Below are 22112 nucleotides of genomic sequence, written 5' to 3'. Positions count from 1 at the left end.
TCAAAAGCAAATGGCTCTTACTCACACTTGCATGGATGAATTTAGAACATTGGAAAGAAAACTTTCAATTGGCTCGCATTCAACTCCAATAAAATAAAATAAATCAAAGGGATCATCCCCGAATCGTGATTAATCGACCCCTAGCTTATCTATGGTACTGGTAACAAGAAAATGAACTCACATTTAACTCCAAAAATCAAAGGCCAAGATCATCACGCAAGAGTGTTTATTGAACCACAGCTTAACTATGGAAGTACCAAGAAAATCAATGGTTAAAATAATGGGGCTGTCTCAGTATGTGGGCCCTACCCATCAAATCGCTCTTACGACGAGTTAACAATGCTACATTTCTTCCTAATCTCTCCCGAACGGCCTGTGAGGACTCCAATCGCTCCCATTCTCTTCATAGAGTGTGAGAACTCGGTGAAGAAATCAGTCAAGTTGGTCAGCTCATCAACGGTCTTGGCCGCACCTTTGTTTGTCAAGAGCGCAGCGTCGGATTGGAATAGACCTTTGTTTTGCTTCAAGATCACATAGTAATGGCTGTCAAAAGAGAGGGAGCTGTGAGGATCCATTTCTACAGTGGTTGTAGTGTCTGATGGGCTCTTGCATTTGGTTCTCAAGAAAGCTGCATAGGTTGAGTTGAGAGAAGGGTCTGCATCCCCTTTCCCTGTGAAGTTGTAGAGCCTGTTGCTGAAGACCCTGCAGTGGCCCACTCCAATTGTATGTGCACCTGGGTCCACCAAAACCGACGTTCCATATTCCTTCTTGGGTTAATGCATTAATATATAAGAAAAACTTACTATGACTGAAATGTGTTTATAGCTGTGAAGATTGTTTTTGCGGACCACCCTTGCAATCGGAGCCGTTCATCCAGAACACCTCAATATGGATGATCCACAGTGAAAAACAATGCACCACTTGCACAAATTGTACAATCTTAACTGTCCAACTTAATTGATTTTTCAATCTTTGAATGTAAACCGTTAGCCTGTTTCTATTTTATCATTTGGTTTTTTGGCCATGTGGGGCCTGCTAGCCCCTCTGATCATTGGGATTTGAGGAGCAGGTACCATAACTTGAAACCAATTCGTATATGGCCTCACCAACCTTGTGAGTAGCAGCCACCATCAAATCAAGATTGAACGGTCCTTAAGGAGGGATGCCAATGAGCAGGCCCGGACTGGGCTGCGTTCTGTCCAAGCCCGGCCCATAAAATTAAAGACTAAGCCTAACCAGGGTTCAGATCCTTGCAAAAAGGCCCAAGCCCGGCCCATGAAGACTTGCATGGCCTAACCCTGAGCCCGAGCCTGACCACTCTCATTTATTGAAGATCTGGACTGTTCATTAGATGTGGCCCATCATGTACAAAATGTTACGAAAATGGGTTTGGGCCATATTAACGAAAGGGCTTCAATTTTATATCCGGGTCCATTGTTCGGGCCTAATATCCTAGCCCATACCCGGCCCATTGACCGATCTATCCTTAAGTGTACTTGCAGCAAAAATTCGGTGTGACTGATAGCAACAAACGGTTCAGATGCTCTTGTTCCATGTACCTGATAGGACCACGAGATCATGGACCTCGAGGCCTTTGTTGGCGAAGTTTTGCTTGAGTGTGGTGAAGTTGGAGAAAGGAGCAGGTATGTTGACGAGGACCTCCGACGCATGTGACACATTTCCATCTCTTCTACCGGTCAACACTTTCCACATGGGTCTGTTGAACTGCAAGATTGGCACGTGAGAACCGCACATGAGCTCGAGCCGTTGGACGGTTGGGCCACAATTCCAAAGGTCGTTGGTGCAATCCAGACCATCTGATTGGTGACCAGCCGTTGGACGTTTGAAAATTGCACTACGTTTAAGCTACATTAATCAGATGGTTGGGATTACTCCAATAATGGTGGCATATGCAGAAGGCTCTCCAATTGCTGGTGGGCCTACTCAGCACCACTATCTAATAGTGATTGTATATGGTAGTAATTATTAGTGTATAAACTGCCTCTCAGCAAGTGGTGGGCCCCTCCCATGACCACTATTCAATCGTAACTGTACATCAACAACTAGTGCACCAACCATCGCCACTGTTCAATGGTGTTCAGCAAACTCACATGAAAGGAAACGGAATCCCTAGCACTCAAAGCCACAATATCTGCGCATGAAACGACTTCAGGGCATGTCTCCTCCAACTGGGCCTTTATTTCATCAATCACGTCAAAACCCGCCAATGTAAGGTTGGGAATTGCGTCCTTCTCAGCTTTGTTATTGGCCGTAGAATTCAGTAACACCGAACCATCGCAACCCTACAAAACATATGGCCGCATAACTACTGCTTAGTAAAAGTAGCTAATACATCTCCATGCACGTAACTTTTATGCACGTGCATGCATGGAATAGTGCACGTACAGCGATGCTATGATCACCAACGACCAATGCGGCATGTGTGTATTTTTGGGTGGGCCCACGTGATGAACGACGCAGATTGCATGGAATGTGCATATGTAGGTGAAAACATGCAAACATTAGTTAGCAAGAACTAAATAAAACAACATCAATGTCATTTCATATCGCAACCGTCCAAATCTGAATCCAACGGCTGTTACACGCGCATGATCCAACCGGACAATGGACGGCGGATATTTCAATCGATGCTACGTATAAAAAGGAAATATTTTCATTACCCTAACAAAGCAATCATGGAAATGCAGCCTCAAGAGCTTCGCTGGCAATGCCGAGTTGGCAGCGACGCGCCGCTGAATGATGTTCTTCACGATATCCTCAGCAAGAGGACAGCTCTTCTTGTAGAAATTCTCCCGCAGATCACCTGCATTACAAACAGAAAGGGCTCCCAAACAGACCACAAAGAGAAGGAAGCTGGCCTTCATCTTCCCACAGAAACAAGGGTTTTGGAATTTTGGAGTGTCCAAATGCCAATGCCATGGAAATCCAGCAATGCTGGCCCTTTTATAGACATTCAAACTGATGTATTTTTCTTTCTTCCCCACATAAACCTAGTAAAGATGCTTGCATGAAGACAGGTAAGCAACGTTTTTTTTTTTTTAAACACCATCAGTCAAACCCTCCACATGCCATACACATGCACGTAGGTAGTACGTAGGTATTTGGGTGTGTGTGTGGAGATCATGGTTTTAAGAGTCGTCTGAGTCAGGTTCAACTCGAACGATTTGACTCTGACCCGGTGGGACCTGATTCGGTTCCAACACAACGAATCGTACCCTCGATATTCAACCCCGACTCAAGTGAGTCCGGCGGATGTGGCCCCAACTCGGTGAATTTGCGACTCGACTCAGGGCCCAACGAGTCTGTCTGAGTCGTCGAGTCTTTTAACTCTGCGTGAGAGAGAGAGAGAGAGAGAGAGAGAGAGAGAGGATCCAATATTGGTGAGACTATGCCATATACATGACTGTGTGGCTGGCCCATTGTGATGGGCGTTTGGCATCCAAACCATGCATTAGATGTGGCCCTTGATGAAAACGGATTCCTCCAAAAATTATCCGGATCAAAAAATCATGTGGGACACACCAGAGGTTACAATCGATGATCATGACTAAGACTGCTAAAATCACGTGGTGTGGATCACCTTGAGTTTTGGAATAGCCTGAACCTTTTTCCTTTCAATTTATCCAGGTGGGACGAATATGATGAATGGATTGGATGACATATAAACATCACGCTAGCCCCATACACAACCCTTTGGTGATCATCCCATCTGCACTTTTCCTTATTGTGTGGCCCACCTATCTTATGGATCGAGATGATTTTCTGGATTTTGGGCTAACATCAGGGTAAGCAATTAGTGGATGGGTTGGATGTCTGACATATATCACACTGGGCCTCATTTCGCTTTGGAGACCGTGGTTTGGTGAGACAGGGTCAACATGGATGGGTTATGAACCGAAGGACAGATGGACCCTTGAGATAACAGCTGAGAAAAATAAATAAATAAAATATATAAATACAGCAATGGTTGACATTCAACCAAAAGAGGCCATTCTATACATAATTCTATACATAGGATTCAAAAAATCTAGGGAGCCATTGATGCATGGGCCATCGTATCAAGGTTGTGCATTGGGACAACCCAAACGCGTACAAATTCCCAGACGCGTATTTAGGAAGTTTCTGGGATGCCAGTTGGGGAAGATTATGGGGGGTGCGGGGCTCACCGTAATGTTTACGAAAAATTCACCGTCCATCCATTTTTTTTAATATTATTTTAGTATGTATGTGACAAAAAACAAGGTGATCCACAACTCAAGTGAACCACACCATAGGAAATATTGGAAATTCAATTACCACCATTTAAGCATTGGAATGGCGTAGATTTTTAAACAATGAATGAATGAAGTAGATTTTTAAGAAATATTATAATAGACCCACGTAGCATACCCGCGTAGCATCTGGCAGGAACTTACTAACGAAATCGGATTGCGTAATGTAACTCCGTAGGCTCTTATTGTATTGTATTGAGTCAGTTGGCCCACTTTGAATGCCTTTGGTCTATGCACGCCGTCCATCCGTTTCCAGACATTCAAAGATAAAGTAGATCATACCGCACCACAGTAAACAGTGAAAATAATGATTTCCACTGTTAAAAACTTTCTATATCCCACGGTGATGTTTAATTGTCATCCAACCTGTCATAAGATCATACAAACATGGATCAGTAGAAAACATAAATATAAACTTGATCCAAAACTTCTGTGGCCCCTAAGAAATTTTCAACCATAGACATTCAATTCACAATGTTTCCTATGGTGTGGTCCATTTAAAAATTGTATATGATTAATTTTTGGGCTCTAAGTCCTAAAATTATCTAGTACAATGGATGAACTGAGTGGATATAATAGGTAAATCATGGTGAACCTCAAAAAGTATACTCTGTACGCTAAGGGTAGTTACTTACTCGGCACGCAATCTGCTTACGTCTCTAACTCCGATTACGTCCTGCCCTGCCCGAACGGGCACTTCTTTGGCCGGCCAAAGTATCTATTTATCCATGCCCTTCGTCCCTTTTCCCGTATCATTTTAAGGTATAAACATAAAAATGAAATAGATCCAACGCTAAAGTGGACCACACCACAGATGACATTTGTTGGGGACAAACGATACCAAGTTCGGAGACTCGGACTTAGTGCCTTGGGTCGCTAAAAGATGTATCAGATCCGAGGTATGGTTTACTAAGCCGAGACAGAAGTTGAGTCGGTTCGAACGACACATCACAATCTGGGCACGCGTCGGGCCGACTTTCTTGTCAGATTGTCCAGCGCAAGACCAAAGCCTCATCCCGAATATCTCGAGATAAGATCCCCGATCCCGAAGCTCACGGGATCGGATGAAGATTGGAGATGGGCGCGATCCCATCTCCGCGATATCAGGAGAAGAATCCTCGTACGATTAAATGCTCCAGCAGCTTTAAAAGAGGGACCTCCATCGTCTTGGGAGGTAAGAAAAAATAATTCTTTCTCAGAACCCCTCCATACATCTAGACCCCGAATCCAGGCCTGACTTTGGCATCTGAGGTCCCCTGCTCAAGCCCGGGTCTCCTTTGTCCCTCTCTTGCAGGTACACGAAGGTCTAGGAGAACGAACCAGATATTTGCATCAACAGGCCCGGGAAACGTACAAAAAGCCATCTCATATTTCTACATTGAGTTCCATGGTGATGACTAGAAGGACGGTCCTAAGAAGATTTGAATGAGAATGCGATTACGGGGTCAGCGGTCCCCGCAGCCCAGAACCCATCTAACAACCGCCAACGAGGGGCGACCAGAACAAGCAACAATCAGCGGGGTCGCGACGATGGGCGGTTGGACAAGGAGGTTCAAGAAATCCGCTCTGATATGAATATGATGAAGCAGATGCTGGAACGAATGTATCACCAGCAAATGCAGCCACTCCCGCATCCTCAAGGGGAGACAGCGCACGTACCGACGGCGGCGGTTGATCCTCAACCTTCCGCGCCGCAATCTTTCCGGCCGAGCCAACCCCAAGGCGAATCAGAACCATCTCCAGCACAGTCGGCCAACGCTTCCCTGCCCCCGACCGATCTTCGACACGAGATAGAGCGAAGAAAGCGTAACCGCCCTTCCATGGAAGGCACGGCGGAGAACAGTGAACCTTGGAAAGCCGATATTCAAAATTTTAAAAGAGAAGTGCGGGAAGAAATGGCGAAAGAGATGGCGGACATGAAGCACGGCCGGAATATGTATTTGACCAGATCCGAAGTAAAGGCGTCCCCCTTTGTGGACTTGGTAATGAAGGCTCGGTTGCCCAAGAGGTTTCGCTTACCTCAAATCACTCCTTTCACCGGCAAGACCGACCCGACGGAGCATATCGAATGCTTCAGAACCTATATGGAGCTCCACGATGCCTCGGATGCGGTAATGTGTCGGGCCTTTTCTCTTACATTGACCGATGTAGCTCGACTGTGGTTCAAACAGTTGAAACCAAAGTCCATCAGCTCATTCGTTGAGCTGAGCGACGCCTTCCTCACCAACTTCATCGGCGGAAAAAAGAAATTGAAGCCCCCTGCACATCTGAACAACATAGTTCAAAAGCAGGGAGAGCTACTGAAAGATTATATCAAGCGTTTCAATTTCGAATCCCTTCAGGTTCGAAAACATTCAGAAGAAACGGCCCTCAACGCGCTCATGCAAGGAGTTAGAGATAAGCCGTTCTTGGCATCTCTAGACAAAACTCCGCCCGACACTTTGGCAGAATTTATGGCACGGTCGGATAAGTATGCAAACGCCGAAGAAACGCGAATCCTGCGTGAAACTAAAACTCTGGCCAAAGAGTCGGCCAAAAAGGAAGCCGACTCGGCCGGAGGAAGGAAACGCAAGGATGATCAAGCACATGATGAGCGAAGGTCAGGCAAACGGCCAGATCGAAGATTTTCCACATATACCCCCCTGAACAAGACTCAGGAACAGGTATTGATGGAAATCAAAAACGAAGGCTTTGTCAGCTGGCCCAGTAAGCTCAGAAGTAATCCTAATCGGCGGGACAAGGATAAGTACTGCCATTATCACCGCGATCACGGGCATAACACAAGTGATTGCCGTCACCTAAAGGAAGAAATCGAACGACTCATAAGGGACGGCCGACTCAAAGAACATGTGGTTAAAGCTAGGGTAGCCGAGGGACGTCCGACCGAGAGTCAGCCCATGGAAGAAATCCGGACAATTGTCGGCGGCCCGCGAGGTGGGGGCGACTCAAACAATGCTCGAAGGAATCACGCGAGGAAGCTCAGTCAGCCTAAGTCCGAGCTTATGATTATAGATCGGCCACCAAAGGAGAAGAAAAGAGAAAGATATTGCATCTCGTTCACAGAGGAAGATGCCCGAGGCATCTATCACCCCCACGATGACGCTTTGATTGTCACCCTGACTATCGCTAACCGAAAAGTGTTTCGGATACTCGTCGATACGGGATCATCTGCAGAATTGTTATTTACCCAGGCGTTCGACAATATGGGGATCGAACGGTCCACACTGCGCCCAGTTCGGACCCCGTTGATCGATTTTTCGGGAGGACAGGTACTGCCCGAAGGGATTGTCTCATTACCACTCACTGCTGGTAGTGCCCCACATCAGACGACGATGATGGTTGAATTCTTGGTCATCGATCAACCCTCAGTATACAACGCAATACTCGGCCGACCTTCATTGAGTCTCCTCCAGGCCGTGGTATCTACATACCATCTTTCGCTAAAATTTCCGACTGAGTCGGGGATAGGAATTGTCAAAGGAGACCAGCAAGATGCAAGGCGTTGTTACATGATAGCTGTAAAGGGAACCGTCGATAAAAGTTCGGTCAACATATCAACAATCGAATCACTGGACCCCCGGGGCGAGAGTCATGAACGAGGGCAAACCGGCCGAAGATCTTATCTCAATCCCCTTTGTCGAAACAGATGGATCCAAGACGGTACGAATCGGCTCGTCCTTTCAGTCCCCCTTGAAAGAGAAGCTGATAACCCTGCTCCGTAGGTACGCCGACGTATTTGCCTGGTGCCATGAAGATATGCCCGGGATCGACCCTTCTGTGATGACTCACCGACTCAACATCGATCCGTCGTATCGACCGATCCGACAGAAGCGGCGACCGCTCGGCCCTGAACGATACGCCATCATTGAAGAAGAAGTCAACAAACTCCTCCAGGCTAATTTCATAGAAGAAGTACACTATCCAGAATGGGTCGCGAATGTCGTGCTTGTAAAGAAATCCAACGGGAAGTGGCGAGTCTGTATTGACTATACTGACTTAAATAAAGCCTGCCCAAAGGATAGCTTTCCGCTTCCAAGGATAGACCAGCTAGTAGATAGTACCGCCGGACATGAGCTCCTTAGCTTCATGGATGCTTATTCAGGGTATAATCAAATTGCAATGCATAAGACAGATAAATCAAAAACTACCTTTGTCACCGACAAAGGCCTTTATTGTTACCGAGTGATGCCATTTGGTCTGAAGAATGCCGGTGCAACCTATCAAAGATTAGTTAACAAAATCTTTGCTCGGCTTATAGGCCGAACCATGGAAGTATATATTGATGACATGCTCGTCAAAAGTATACACGCGGCAGATCATGTGAATGATTTGGAAGAAATGTTTCTCACCCTACGGAAGTTTCGGATGAAGCTGAATCCGAGTAAATGTGCTTTTGGGGTGAGCTCTGGAAAGTTCCTCGGTTTCTTGGTTAGTCAGCGAGGAATAGAGCAAACCTTGAGAAGATAAAGGCTTTGATTGATATGAATCCCCTAAAACCATAAAGGACATCCAAAGGTTGACTGGACGAGTCGCAACACTTAATCGGTTCCTGTCCAGAGCCACGGATAAATGTCTCCCTTTCTTCAGACAGTTGAAAGGAAGACAAACAATGGGCTGGACGGAAGAATGTGAAGCGGCATTCCAACAATTAAAATCATGTCTCGGTTCTGCACCTCTCTTATCAAAGCCCGAATCGGGGGAGTCTTTGCTCCTTTACCTAGCGGTGTCCGAGGTAGCGGTTAGCTCGGCTTTGATACGAGAATCCGAAGGAAAGCAACTGCCGGTTTACTACGTCAGCAAAGCATTATTGCCAGCAGAAACAAGATACCCAAGCCTGAAAAAAATGGCATTGGCTTTAATTACTTCCTCTCGCCGACTCAGGCCATACTTCCATGCCCATACCATCATCGTAATGACCGATCTTCCGCTTCACCAGGTATTGCAGAAACCAGAAGCTTCCGGCCGACTCACGAAATGGGCCATCGAATTGAGTGAATTTGACATTCAATACAGACCGAAGGCAGCAATCAAAGGGCAAGCAGTAGCTGATTTTATTGCCGAGGGAACACCACCAACCGAGCTCCCGGTCAACAATATGCCAAAGGATATTGCAGTTCCAACAACAACCGCTCCCCCGACCCTTACCTGCCCTATTCCCTGGAAACTGTTTGTCGACGGTTCTTCCAACTCGAAGGCAAGTGGGGCTGGGGTTGTGCTGGAAACCCTCGATCATACCTATATACAGTATGCCTTACGACTTGGATTCCAAGCGTCGAACAATACGGCGGAATATGAAGCGTTGTTACTCGGCCTCCGACTCACCGCTAGCATGGAGGTCACGCACCTCAGTGTTTTCAGCGACTCTCAGTTGGTTGTTAATCAAGTTACCAGTGTATACCAGACACGGAAAGACCAGTTAAGGGCATACAGGAAGAAAGCGAAAGAACTTATCAACGGATTTCAACTCTGTCGTGTCACTCGGATCCCTCGTACGGAAAACAGCAAAGCCGATTTGTTAGCAAAGCTCGCCTCAGCCGATGAAGATGAAATACCCAGGTCCGTCCCTATCGAATACGTCGATAAGCCGAGTATAGATGAACCAATTAGCGAGGCCGTCAATACAATCAACTCGAACCATCCTGGATCGATCCAATCCGCCAATACCTTGACGAAGGAAAGTTGCCTGAGGATCGCGCCGAGGCTCGACGAATTAAGATCCGAGCCTCCCGTTACACCATACTCAACGGAACCCTCTATAAGAAAGGTTACTACGCTCCGTTGCTGCGGTGCCTCAAACCTAGTGAGGCAAACTATGTATTACGTGACATCCATGAAGGAATCTGCGGAAACTACTCTGGAGGGCGATCTCTCGCCCACAAGGTCCTATGACAGGGATATTACTGACCCACTATCCAACACGACGCTCGCAAGCTCGTCCAAAAATGCGACAAATGTCAACGGTTCGCGGCAATTCCGAGGCAAGCCCCCGAGGCACTGACGCCGATGACTGGTCCCTGGCCCTTCGCACAGTGGGGTGTCGACATCATAGGCCCGCTCCCTATGGGAAAAGGTCAGACCAAGTTTGCTGTGGTAGCAGTGGACTATTTCACGAAGTGGGCCGAGGCGGAGCCATTAGCTAAAATAACCGAGCAGAAGATCACCGAGTTTGTATGGAAAAATATTATCTGCCGATTTGGAGTACCCCGTACCATTATTACAGACAATGGAAGGCAATTTGATAATAGAAGCTTTCGCGAGATGTGCAACAACCTCGGAATCAGAAACACCTATTCTTCGCCTCATCATCCTCAAACTAACGGACAAGTTGAGGCGGTTAACAAGATTATCAAGCAACATCTTCGGACCAAGCTTGACCGGGCCAAAGGCGGATGGGCCGAAGAGCTCCCGAAAATTCTCTGGGCTTACCGAACTACAGCGCGAACCGCCACAGGAGAAACTCCCTTTTCACTCGCATATGGCTCGGAAGCCGTCACTCCCGTTGAAATCGGATTACCTTCGGCTCGAATCACTTCGTTCAATGCGGAAGAAAATGAAGAACTCCTCACACTCGGACTCGACCTTCTAGACGAACGAAGGGAAGTGGCACGGCGCGCACGGAGGAGCGGCAACGACAAGTGGCTCGGTTCTACAATACCCGAGTTAAGGTCAGGAGGTTTCGAATGGGAGATATGGTTCTCCGAAAAGTATTTTCCAATACCAAGGAATTTGGATCGGGTACGTTGGGACCCAATTGGGAAGGATCCTATATCGTCTCGAGCACCATCCGACCAGGAACGTATCGGCTAGAAGATCTAGACGGACAATCATTGCCTCACCCCTGGAACGCTGAGCACCTCAAGATTTACTATCCTTAGCCCGGTATTCGATATTTAAACTGAACTAAGAATTGAAGCCAAGTTAAATGAATAAAACTAGGCGTTTACTTTCATTCATCAACATGCAAGTACAACACATGAATACATCGAGTTTAAAAGTAAAACAAAAAAATATCAGAGACCCTCTCATATACCGGCCTCGTTCCCAGCAGTGCCTTCAGCAGCGGCGTCCGGGTTCTCGGATTCCGAGGCTACTCCACCCTCGATTTCTGAGAGATCAAGATCAGGAAAGGATTTCTTGATATCCTTGACACATTCCAGATATCCGCTTTGGAACAAACGATCTCTCTCATCCTCGAACTCAGCTGACTCAAGGAAAGCTTGGACGGCTTGGTCCCTAGCCTTCTCAGCCTCCCGAGTCTTCTCGTCGGCCTGCTGAATATGCTCCGCCGCCTTAAGCTTGGCCCGAGCCAAGTCATCAGCACAAGAAGCATGCGCTGCGAGAACTCATCGGTTCTCTTCCTCAGCTCCCGAAAGTAGAGCCAATAGCCGAGTAACTTCGGCTTGTGCTTCGTCGAGGGCTCTCTTGGAGAAAGCCGCCTCTGCTTTCGCGTCTTCGGCAGCTTTCCGGGCAATGGCCGCCTCTCCTGTTAGAACGCCGACCCGGATTTCGGCCTCCTCGCGTCGCCCTTCGGCTTCCGACAGAAGAGTCTGCAGCCGATGAGTCGAAGATAGCTCTTTGCTGGCCTTGATCAAGCAGGGAGCAAGTTCAAAAAGCACCCTTGCTGCATGGCCAACGGTTTGCGATGAAGGGGCGTTGTAGAGACTGACGAACTCTTTTTCGCCCCCATGGGCTAAGGCCCAGGGAACCATCTCCGACACCACCTTCTGCAGGACGGACGGCCCTTCTTGGTTCGTCTCCTCCCCTCTGGAGGATGCAGTCCTCATCTCTTCTTCCCCTCTGGAAGACGCGGCTCTGGTCTCTTCCTCCTGCCTCGGAACATCCGTCGCAGTGTGTCCCGAGTCAGGTGCCGCCTGAGGTTCGGAGGCAGCGGCCTCCGTCGCTTCCGCCCTTTCTTCCGGGTCAGAAATTTCGACGACGGTAGGGGCAGAAGAACTAGCAAGCTCCTTCTCCTTCCGCACAACCCTCTGTCTCTTCGGCGGCCGAGGCTCTGACAGAAGAACTGATCGCGGAGGGGCCTTTAATTTTGAAACGGTCCTAAGAGGGGGACGAGCTCCAGTCATTTCCGAGGGAGTAGGTTCGGGAACGATCCTGAGACTGGGTCGAGCTTCGGGCAAATCTACAAAGAAAAAAAAAAAAAAAAAAACGAAGTAAGTCAGGGAAAATTTAGAAGATGCATGAAGATGCGTTTTCAATTACCTGTGACGGCCGAGTCTAGACCTGCGAGATGAAGACGCTCCGGCTGCAAAAGCACCTTCCAGGACCTATCTGTTGGGTCCAACGTCCTCAACTCTTTGATCCGGGCTGAAGCACTGGAGCCGAGCTTTGGCCGCTTCTTCGGAATATCTGTCAGACACAACCCCGTCAGATTCAGAATATTACAAAAATAAAAAAGGGCAAGAGAGAAGACCCAAGTCACCTGCTCTCTGGAACGCCCGAGGAACGCGAGCCTCGCAGGACTCGGACTCAGCCGTCTCCCAGCCGCCACAGGCCCAAAACCAACGTTCTCTCCAATGTTTGTTGGAAGTGGGAGGGTCAGTTATTAGGGAGCCGCCTCCGCCTCGCCAAGCAGCGAAGATATAAAAGCCGGGGTAGTTCGGGTTCACACGCACTTGGTACAAGTGGAGAAATTCGTCGACTGTTAGCGGTGGCTGTTCCATCTCGGCCCACAGCACCGCACACCCGAATAAGTTCCTCCACCCATTCGGAACTATTTGCCCTAGGGCAATCCGAATACGGGATAAAACTCCCCGGACAATGGCCTGAAGGGGCAAACACAAGCCGCATTGCATTGAGACTTGGTAGATCGCGACCGCCCCAGCAGGAGGATGATCCGGCAAGTCATTCGGACGGGGAAGATAAATGATAACCAATTCAGGGATCTGATACCCGATTCGGATTCTGTCTAAGTCCGCCTCGGTTAAAACCGAAGGAACGGGGCCGCTTAGATCATCCCCCGATCCTTCTCCTTCGGACTCGGCGTGCGCAGACTCATCAACAGGAACCGACCCAGAGGTTCCTTCAGCAATCAATATCTCCTCTTCTCCCTCCTCTTCTTCCTCCATGCCCCTTGGAAAGTTAGGCCTTCCCGGGCGGGTTAATAAAGACAACCCACCACGAGAAGGAGCAACGGAAGCAGGGCGCTCCGCCGGTGCTCCAGCAACCCTCTCAGAAAGGAAAGCAGCGTTCGCATCAACTGCTACCTCTGTCAGTAAAGAAGGCGATTCCGCAACGTTCCAAAAACGTTGCGCTTCGCCTTCATCTCCGGAAACTCCCTCCTGGGGACTTCGGGGACCTCTAACCGTCATTATCACTAAAGAAAAAGGAAGGAGGGACTCACCGGAGGGAGAAAGAAAACGGAAATGGCGGAAGGAGCCGCTGACAGTTCAGAGAGAGGAAAGGAAGAAGACAAAAGACCAGGAAAGCTCCAAAGAAAACGCAAAGTGGGAATGGCAATGGCAATAAAAGTTCAAAGTGCGGGACCCCTACCGTTTTATAAGGTTGCCATACGGCGGAAGCAATTAATGGGAAAATGATTCGACGCCTGCATCGATTCCCCCACTCGACACGTGGCGCACGTCGACTGACGACAATAATGCCCTTACTACGTGTCCAACCCTCATTGGCGGGGTGTGCGATTTGACGGCTGTTGGCGCATGCGATGTCAGAAACTGAACCGTCCCCTATCAAAGGCCACACAGAATGCATTAAATGACTACTTCTCGTCTCGGACTAAGTTATGAACCGACTCGAAACTCGCTACTCCTAAGTATCATATGAAACACACGGAGTAAGGGGGCTTACTGTTGGGGACAAACGATACCAAGTTCGGAGACTCGGACTTAGTGCCTCGGGTCGCTAAAAGATGTATCAGATCCGAGGTATGGTTTACTAAGCCGAGACAGAAGTTGAGTCGGTTCGAACGACACATCACAATCCGGGCACGCGTCGGGCCGACTTTCTTGTCAGATTGTCCAGCGTAAGACAAAAGCCTCATCCCGAATATCTCGAGATAAGATCCCCGATCCCGAAGCTCACGGGATCGGATGAAGATTGGAGATGGGCGCGATCCCATCTCCGCGATATCAGGAGAAGAATCCTCGTACGATTAAATGCTCCAGCAGCTTTAAAAGAGGGACCTCCATCGTCTTGGGAGGTAAGAAAAAATAATTCTTTCTCAGAACCCCTCCATACATCTAGACCCCGAATCCAGGCCTGACTTTGGCATCGGAGGGTCCCCTGCTCAAGCCAGGGTCTCCTTTGCCCCCTCTCTGTGCAGGTACACGAAGGTCTAGGAGGACGAACCAGATATTTGCATCAACAACATTTACTTTAATGCAACTTAAAATAATCTAAAATGATACACATATATATCAAGGTGGGCCCACCAACAGAACTGACCGTTCGTGGGTAGAGACGGGGCAGGACGCAATCCGCGTACTATTATACACATCATATGTCAACGTTGACTATTGTAGATATCAACATCTAATAATTGGGCCTTTTCTCACTTAATAAGAGCCGTCCCTTTCCTTTTGTCTTTTCGTGTTCATTTGCTCGCCACCAATTAAGGGGATATAATTCCCCATACATATAGTTTTTTTTTAACTACTGTAAATATGAAATTAATGGTTTAGATCTAAAAGACCTGTAACAAAGTGTTACAGCATCACCTGCAGGCTGTAACCCCAAGCTTATATTTGTATTATATCTGCTCTGTCCAGCCGTTTCTGCAGCTCATTTTAGGACTTACACCATCTAGACCCTTCATATGGTGACTCCCTCCAGGATCAGGTAAAACACAAATATCAGACCCATCGAAATCTTTTTATGTCAACAGAGAAGGTTTAACGGGTTGACATTTAGGGACGTCGATTGCGTCCTACCCTCACCCCGGCACTAATCCGTCTGGCGGGGCTCTGTGAGGCCCACCGTGATGTAAGTGTTTTATCTACACCATTCATCATTTTTATCACATCATTTTAAGATACAATCCAAAAAAATTGAGACAGTTCCAAATATCAGGTGGACCACAAACTGGGTATTGAACGTACACCATTAAGAACTTCTTGGGAAGTTTTGGATCAAGCTGATATTTGTGTCTTCACTTCATCCACATCTACGTGACCTTATGAATAGGTTGGATGGTTAAAAAAAAAAAAAACCATCACGGTGGTTCTTAGAAAGGTTTCAATGGTGGATGTCATTATCACTGCAGCTTCCTTTGGTGTGGTCTACTGTAGCTGTGGACCTTCCTAATTTTTAGATTTATACCTTAAAATGATCTGATAAAAATGATGAACGGCGTGGATAATCACGGTGGGCCCCACGTATCCCTATCCAGACGGTAGGACGCAATCCGTGTAGGGCATTTACTGGTCATTCTTTCTTAGTTTTGGTTCTCCCTCGTGTTTGGGCTCGTATATTAAAATGAGCTGGCAGAACATGACGGAATGGATATAATACAAACATTACAGTGGGCCCCACACATGGCTCCGTGCCTCCATAGTCAACGTGTGCGACATGTTCCGAATAATATGGAGACGCGAAATACGCTTCGTAAGGAGAATCGCGCGAATTGCCGATTAGGGCGATTTGCATCCACCCGTCGGACAATGAGCCGTGTAGTGGAAAGCTCTTTCGGTCCACCGAGATTTATATGCTGAATCCGCTCCGTCCATCAGTTGATTCAGATCAATTTAAATCTTCATATTAAAATTAAATAGATCCAAAACTCTTGTGAGCCACACCATTAAAAGAAGTGGAGAAATGGATTCCCACCACTAAAACTTTCTTCAAGTCACAGAAGTTTTAGATCAGGATTTCTTTTCCCCTTCATTCCGATGGGATTCAATTTTGAACGGATTGGATAGATATGTAAACATCATGGTGGATGCCAGGAAGGTTTCAATGGTGAGACTCCCTATCCTCACTTTTTTCCGTGATCTGGCCCACTTGAGTTTGGTTTTATCCTGATATTTTAATTAATATCCTAAAATAAGATGTATCAACTGATGAACGGAGTAGATTTTATCTAGAGATTACAATGGGACCCATAAAAATATTTGTTGCACGGATTCCGTGACTACCATCGCATAAGTAAGAAAACGTGTAATAGTTTTTTCTGAAACCGCCCCTGAAGCCGTTGTTCGCTACAGCATTTTTAAAACCAAAGAAAATTACAGAAATGCTAAAAGCCGGTTTGGATGAAGAATAAAGAGGGAGTTGGTGTACACAGAATATCTGAATGAGATCCAGACCGTTTGTCAATTCAAGACCACCATGACTATGCCATGCACCAAAATTCAGGAAAGCCCACTACTCATTCAGGCCACTCGTACATGAGAAAAGTAAGCGGTCAAAAGAATAAAGATGACCGATTGGTGTTTGTTCTACGCACAAATGGGGCCCACACAATGAGCAGTGCTTGTTGAATATGAGAGTAAGAAATTTTCACATAAGGCCTCACCTGATGAGCCTTTGGATCTCACACGGGCTATGCATCAGCCCCAGCTTTTCCCAATGTGGAGACACTGGTGGAGGGAACGTGTCTTGGATTTTTATTTGCAAATTTAATGATTTAATACAAGAGAAGTCAATAGATTATATGACATGCATCCTTGTGCGTATTATAAATGTATCTAATTCGGCGCCCAAGTGGGTGTGCTCAAGGAACCGACTGTCTATAGATTTTGTAACCTTCCTAAAAACTGAAAATAGATGGTGAATAGCTAGAAGTCTGCTAGTAATTACAAGAGGTAAGAGGGCCTGATCATCATCTTCTACGGTTAAGATGGCATTTGGATTACAATCAATGGTTTAGAACGTTTATGAAGTGAGGCCAAATGGATAATGGATATTAACTCTCCTTTTTTGTTTTTTTATGTGGGAAGATATCATTTCAAGTATTTGAGATATTATTACTAATTCTTACCTTTTATATAGGGAAATAATCAAAAATTTTGGATAAAGTAATGTTATTCCATCTCATATAATCTCATCTTTTTTTTCTACTTGAATGTGAATTTGAGTTTTAATTTCGAATTTAAAATTTTTATTCGAAAATTACTTAATCATGTTGTGAGATTGGGGACTTACTGGAACAATGTTGTCATCTCATAAGTGATTTAGTACTAAGTGACAACATAAATAGCACTGAAGAACCCAAGCTTTACAATGCTTTGTTGGAATTTGTAGTCCACTTATGGCATTAGTGGCTAGAGTAACAAATTGGATGGCTTGGATCAAATAAACGAATTGCAGGTGGGGACTAAAGTGGTGTGGCTTATACCAAATAGAAAGGAATATTTCTTCAAAGACAATCACTTCATTGAGAAACGAATTGCACCTTTAAGGAATGGTTGGATTAGATCTGGAATTTAGTGACTGGCTAGCTAGTTTATGATCATAGACGTTCATCGTTGTTGCACCTTTTCTGTGGGCCGTAATTCTTTATATCAGTTTTCTCTGTGGACCCAAAGTCTGTTATTGAGGCCCAAGTTTGTTACGGGGCCTAGTTTCATTTCTCATTGTTTTCTTTATGGGTCTGCTTGTTTGGGCTAATAAAGTGGGCCAAGAAGATGATAACGTATTTGCCCAAATTTGTTCATTGTGGACCTAGATCTCCAATGTGGCTCAAGTTATTGTGAGTCTGTTGGTAGTTATGTAGGTTAGGCACAGCCACTCACATTTGTCAAAGATCGGGGCTGTTCATTAGGTGGGGCCCATCATTTATGAATCATTGGACTGGATGAACAAAAGGGCTTAAATTTTTGGTCTGGGGTGATCTCGGGCCTAATATTCGAGCCCATACCTGGCCCATTGACAGACCATTGCTTAAGTGTACTTGCAGAAAAAATTCGTTGCGACTGATAGCAACGAACGGTTCAGATCTTCTCCTTCCATATACCTGATAGGACCATGTACGAGATCATCGACGCTGAGGCCTTTGTTGGCGAAGTTTTGCTTGAGTGTGGTGAAGTTAGAGGTAGGGGCAGGTATGTTGGCAAGGGCCTCCGACGCAACTGACACGTTTCCATCTCTTCTACCAGTCAGCACATCCCACGTGGATCTGTTGAACTGCAAGTTTGGCACGTGATAACCGCACATGTGCTCGCGGGGGAGCGGATGTCATTCCACCAATACGTATGGTTGGCACCATTGAGTGGTCCAGATGGTGGATTACACCACGGGTGGACCACAATTCAAAAGGTTGTTAGGGCAATCTGGACCATCTGATTGGTGACCATCCAATGAACATTTGAAAATCGTGCCACGTTTAAGTTACATTGATCAGATGGTTGGGATTGTTCCCATAATGGTGGCATATTGAGAAGGTTCTAAGATCATTTAGACCATCAAATCATACAGGCCCACCCATCCAGACCGTTCATCAGATTGTACAGTAGTAACTACCATAAAATCCACCTAGACAACAAGTACTGGGCCCCACCCATCACCACAATCCAATCGTGATCGTGCCATAGGTACTAGTGTCCAAAGAATGTACAGCTAGACATCCATGCAGAAGCGACGACCATGTGGGCCTGCCAATAGCCCGGTGGCTAGAGGTCGGTGGTATGCGGGCCCCACTACGAAGTATGTCTTTTATCCATGCCATTCATCTATTTTTACAGATCATTTTAGGGTCTGCTCCCAAAAATGATAAGCATATAAATCTTAGGTGGACCACACTACAGGAAAACAATAGTGATTGGATATCTACCATTAAAATCCTCCTAATGCCCACTGTACCGTTTATTTGACATCCAATCTGTTGATTAGATCATACAGACCTATATGAAGGGTAAAAAAGAAATATCAGCTTAATCCAAAACTTTTATGGCCTCCAAAAGCTTTTAATGGTCGACGTTCAATCAACACTGTTTCCTGTAATGTGGTCCACTTGAGATAGTGATATATTTTCCTGTAATGTGGTCCACTTGAGATTGTGATATATCTAATTTTTGTATTCTATTATAAAATGATCTAGAAAAATAGATGGACGGCATGGATGAAACGCAGACTTCAAGGAGGGGCCCACAGAGCACCGTCCACTAGCGATTGGCTAGTGGCAGGGGAGTAGCCAATCCGTTTCCCATCTAACCACGATACGTTGGCAGACGAAATCAGTGATGATGGGTGGGCCCAACACATCCCAAGAAGTTGGTGAGCCCACTCATCACCACCGTCCAATGGTAATAAGACAGGCTACGATGAAAACTCACTTGAAAGGAAACGGAATCCCAAGCACTCAAAGCTGCGCATGAAACGACTCCAGGGGATGTCCTCTCTAATTGGGTCTTTATTTCATCAATCACATCAAAACCCGCCAATGAAAGGTTGGGAATTGCGTCCCTCCCAGCTGTGTTATTCGCCGTAGAATTCAGTAACGCCGAAGCATCTCAACCCTACAAAACATATGGCCGCATGGTAAAAGTAGCTAATACACGTAACTTTTATGCGCGTGCATGGAATAGTGCACGTAGAGCTCTGCTATGATCACCAACACGTGCCAATGCAGCATGTGTGTATTTTTGCGTTTGTGCTGTTAACGTTCGTCGAGTAAGACCAACCGTGTATGTGCCATGGCCCAGAAATCAGTCTATGTCCTGGTCATCATGTGGGTCACGTGCGTATATGAAGTATAGACCGCCGGTCAATGGCGTGCGTGTGGGAGGCCAGGAAATGGCACAAACACGGCGGACCCACGTGATGAACGACCCAGATTGCATGGGTGTGCATATGTAGGAAAAAACATGCAAACACTAGTTAGTAAGAACTAAATAAAACAACCTCACTGTCACTCCATATCACAACCGTCCAAATCCCAATCCAACGGCTGTTACACGCGAAGGATCCAACCGGACAATGGACGGCAGCGATTTCAACCGATGGGAAAGATTTTCATTACCCTAACAAAGCAATCATGGAAATGCAGCCTCAAGAGCTTCGCCGGCAACGCCGAGTTGGCAGCGACGTGCTGCTGCGTGATGTTACTCACGATAGTCTCAGCAAGAGGACAGCACTTCTTGTAGAAGTTCTTCTGCAGATCACCTTCATTACAAACAACAAGAGCTCCAAAACAGACCAGAAAGATAAGGAAGCTGGCTTTCATCTTCTTCCCACAGAAACAAGGGTTTTGTAATTTTGGAGTGTCAAAACGCCATTGCCATACAGCTGCAGAGATGCTGCCTCTTTTATAAGCATTCAACTGATGTATTCTTCTTTCACTACAAGAAATATGGTTTTTACCGACGAAACTTTTACCTACGAAAATAATTTTCGTAGGTAAAGATGACTTTTACCGACGAAAATCTTTTTCGTAAGTAAAAGTAAACTTTTACCGACAAAATATAATTTCGTAGGCAAAAGTCATCTTTACCTACGAAAATTTTCGTAGGTGAAGGCTGTAAAGGGTGTTTTGACTTGAAAATTTACTTTTACCTACGACATTAGATTACGTAGGTAAAAGTCATCTTTACTTACAAACACTTTCGTAGGTAATGGGTGTTTGAAATTTTTGAAAAAATAAAAAATCGAAAAGTTTACTTTTACCTACAAAATATAGTTTCGTAGGTAAAAGTCATTTTCACCAACCAACCATATTATAGGTAAGGGGTGTTTTGCATTTTTGAAAAAATAAAAAATCGAAAAGTTTTCTTTTACCTACGACATAGAAGTTCGTAGAAAGTCATCTTTACCGATGACAATTTTCATAGGTAAGTAGTATTTTGATTTTTTGAAAAACCTAAAATTGAAGAGATTACTTGACTTTTACCTACGAAACTTTCCGTAGGTATAAATATAATTTTTCATTTCAAGTTTTACCTACAACTATTTTCGTAGGTAAAAAACTGTTTGGGACCGTTACCTACGAAATGTTTCGTAGGTAAAAATAGAATATTTAATTTAGAGTTACCTAAGACCTTTAACTACGAAAGTTTTCGTAGGTAAAAATATAAATTTTCTATACTAATTTTTAACTCATATGAGATTTTTACCTACGACTATTTTCGTAGCTAAAAAACATGTAAGACACTTTTACCTACGAATTGGTGTGTAGCTGAAAATATTATTTTTAACTTGAAGCGTTTACCTACGGCCATTTTTGTAGGAACCTTTCGTAGGTTAAAAACGTACATGAGGCTTTTACTTGCGAAATGTTTCGTAGGTATAAGTATAATTTTTAACTGAGCTAAGCTTTTTACCTACGACTATTTTCGTAGCTAAAAAATGTATAGGACACTTTCACCTACGAAATGTTGCGTAGGTAAAAATATCAATCCTTTGCCTGCCTACGAGATGTTTCGTAGGTAAAAAACGTGGATAATATTAAACTCTTGCTCTTTTTCTTCACCTATTACAATATAGCTCTTCATATTCTTCCTGATATGCACCTGTTATCTAATATATTTCATCATATTCACATTCACATTCACATCCATCTAAACCCACAGATATATACTATAAAAAATTTTTAAACAAATTTCTCAACAACTTATCGTTATGCTTGAGCAATCAATACAAGAATATACAAGTAAAATCATAAAACCAAAGATACTCAACAACTTATAACTTCTATTGAGAAAATAAAGTTCACTAACTTGGAAAACAAAACAAATTGAATCAAGCAACAAGCACAAACACAAGTAAATATGACTAACCATCCAAGTCCAACTAATCCAAGTCATCCAGCATGCACCTATACTGCCCATGAGTATGTGTATCAAAGCCAAGACAGGTGGATGTGCATAGACCAGCATCCATGCATGCATCAGAGGAGGTGTTGAGATGCTTCAA

The 22112-nt window shown here is 45.4% G+C and overlaps 1 pseudogene; it reads right to left on the bottom strand.

Moving 5' to 3' along the window:
- Positions 1-323: 323 nt before the first annotated feature.
- LOC131230452 (uncharacterized) lies at positions 324-20427 on the bottom strand (annotated as a pseudogene).
- Between the last annotated feature and the right edge of the window lie 1685 nt (positions 20428-22112).

The sequence above is a fragment of the Magnolia sinica genome, chromosome 17 (genome assembly GCF_029962835.1).
Source record: "Magnolia sinica isolate HGM2019 chromosome 17, MsV1, whole genome shotgun sequence".
NCBI classification, from domain to species: Eukaryota; Viridiplantae; Streptophyta; class Magnoliopsida; order Magnoliales; family Magnoliaceae; genus Magnolia; species Magnolia sinica.
Note: the sequence above shows the minus strand (reverse complement) of the source record. Positions and strands in the feature narration are given on the sequence as shown.